This window comes from Octopus bimaculoides, chromosome 11 (assembly GCF_001194135.2).
Source record: "Octopus bimaculoides isolate UCB-OBI-ISO-001 chromosome 11, ASM119413v2, whole genome shotgun sequence".
NCBI classification, from domain to species: Eukaryota; Metazoa; Mollusca; class Cephalopoda; order Octopoda; family Octopodidae; genus Octopus; species Octopus bimaculoides.
The window spans coordinates 21701991-21704671 of record NC_068991.1 but is presented as its reverse complement, the minus strand read 5'-3'; the positions used below and the strand labels follow the sequence as shown (position 1 = coordinate 21704671).

At 31.7% G+C, this 2681-nt stretch overlaps 2 protein-coding genes across 3 annotated transcripts in view; one reads left to right on the top strand and one right to left on the bottom strand.

The window, feature by feature from the left end:
- The window catches only part of LOC106878231 (UPF0669 protein C6orf120 homolog), a 26632-nt gene extending 24843 nt beyond the window's left edge, over positions 1 to 1789 (bottom strand). Inside the window, exon 1 of the mRNA XM_014927392.2 lies at positions 1638 to 1789. The gene's annotated coding sequence lies outside the window, so the exon portion shown is untranslated. The remainder of the gene's footprint in view (positions 1 to 1637) is intronic.
- The window catches only part of LOC106878232 (serine/threonine/tyrosine-interacting protein), a 42193-nt gene that overhangs the window by 4983 nt on the left and 34529 nt on the right, over positions 1 to 2681 (top strand). The window contains exon 1 of one of the 2 annotated variants that reach the window (XM_014927393.2): positions 200 to 373. The exons of the other annotated variant lie outside the window; for it this stretch is intronic. The gene's annotated coding sequence lies outside the window, so the exon portion shown is untranslated. Of the gene's footprint in view, positions 1 to 199; positions 374 to 2681 lie in introns of those variants that run through there. 2 annotated transcript variants of the gene reach the window in all.

Below are 2681 nucleotides of genomic sequence, written 5' to 3'. Positions count from 1 at the left end.
TATATATATATATATATATATGTATGTATATACATAGATGTGTGTGTGTGAGGGAAGTAAAAGGAATTAGGTGTGTGCATTAAAAGATTAGAGAGAGAGAGAGAGAAGTGGATAATTAGATAGAGAGGAATTAGAAAGAGACAGATGGGGTAGAGGAAAAAAAGAGATATAGTAAGATAGAGGGAGTGATAGTGAGAGTGTGCAGGAAGGTGAAAGGGGATCGTTGAAAGACTAGAGAATGATACAATACAGGCAAGATGGAGTCGTTGTGAGTGAACATGTGTCGTCGCTGCATTAACATGGTGCAGTTGACAGTTCCCCTCCACCCGACTGGGATCATTTACAGGAGGAAAACAGATCGTATATTTGGGAGGTGATTTAAAACTTTTATAGAGTCGCAAGTTTATTTTTTGTGCGTACGCACACACACACACATATATAGAGATACACATTCATGTCTATACACATCCACTTTCTCTCATATACTCATTCATACGTACATATATATATATGTACGTATATAAATATGTGTATTTATATAAATATATGTATTATACGTGTCTGTATTTAAATATATGTATTATATATGTATATAAATATGCATGTATATTTATGTGTAAATTTATATGTATGTATCTATCTATATGTGTGTGTATGTATATATATATATATATATATGTTATACTCGTATATATATGTGCGTGTATGTATAATACACACACACACATATGTGTGTGTATGTATGTGAATATATGTAATTATAGGTTATAGAATTGTGGTCAAAAATTATTCAAGACGCCATTCGATGTTGGGTTATTTTCGGGGTGGATGAATTATTATTTTTATTTATTTTCTGACGGGTGGAAATTCCTAAACAAAAATTTCTCTGACTGACGGGGGAAAAAAAAATTTACATATGAAGAAAATGGTTACAAGAAATAAATCAATATAATGTGTACTGAAAAGAAAACAACCAAAACTTAGTTAAGTCAATGAAATACCTAGAATTTGAAGTCCATTTCTGCAGACTTTCGAAGTAGTAACTTTAATGTATTTATATTTTCTGGAGGAATTGTATGCCTTTTATTCATGTATCGTATTTGAAAATATTTTATTTTCATCGATACCAACGATTAACTAATTAATCTATTTTCCTTCCTGCACTTAATTTTCCCTTTTTGCACTTAAGTACTTATCCAAAAAAAATCCCGTGTAAATTATTCCAGTCACTGAAGGGGTTGTGCAGGAGAAACACACGAAATAAAATATATTAAATAAAGATGAGTTTCGAAAATTTCTAAAAACAAAAGCTGCCCCTTTTTTTTCCCTTTCCTACTCAAACTTCGCGTTTATTAGCAAAATATTAGCAAGTTTCATAAGTTATGGGATATCTACATTTACACAGAGGCGTACTGTAAATAACAGAATTTCACTTATTCTCTCGTAAAGAGAAAATCCTTTCATATTCGTGTTATTAACATCACAATAAGACAGTAAGATAAAGAAAAGGGTGTGTGATTAAAACTAAATCATCATGTTCTCATTAAAATTTTTAATTTGGATCACACCCAAATCAACATATAGATACATTAACAAAACACACATATAAAACAATCAGATATAAAAGAGACACAAACGTATAAACAGAGCGAATTCTCTGGTGGAATCGATGTTCGGTGAGCACAGTAGGTTCGTTGCGATAATTCTGTATACAATTTTTGTTTACAAACATGTCACGTTCAATGTTGAAAGAATAAATAGATTGCGCTTTTTAATCGCGTGCCAAGTTGAAATCCTGCTAGGAATTTGATATTTATAATTCTATTGATATGCTAGTTGTTGAATCGACTATACCTCTTGCCTATAAAAGTAAAAGCAATATTTATATATATATTAAAAAAAAAAAAAAAAACGAAACAATCGAGCTCTTAATTTATTACACACCACAGACATCTGTAATACATCTCAAATATCATTACTCTGCAGTAAATATTTACAATGCGATAACCTCTTCTGATTTAAAAATTAGCTGTTTATATAGAAAGAAAATTTCTTCATTTATAGACGTTTTTCCAGACTTCATCCTGTGATGCACCTAGATACATCAGCTGTTTTCTTGTGGTCATAGGGTCTGTATGTGTGTGTATATATATATATATATATATATATATATATATATATATATATACACACACACATACATACATATATACATATGTATATGTGTGTGTATGTGTATGTATATATGTGTATATCTATGTATACATATGTGTGTATTTATATGTATATGTGTGTATGCATATATGTATATATATGTGCATGTATATATGTATATATATATATATATATATTTAAAGTTGCAGCTCAGAGCTGTGGCCATGCTGGGGCACCATCGTTTTGCTACACTGTTATTAGTGAGAGCCTCCTCTAATATGTGGCATTTGGTGAATAATGGAATTTGATGTAACTATCCTCATTTGCACCTCTTGCCATGAGGTAGGTTCATCTGGGACTCTCGACAGGAAGAGGTCCAGTTTTGATTTGAAAACACCTACATACACTTTGTGTAGGCCCCTCAGGCTATTTGGGAGAATATTAAAAAGCTGTGGGCCCCTGAAACCCAGGCTGTTGCAGTAATTGGTCCTGAAGCGCGATGGTATTGCTGGGATCTTTGGCACTGT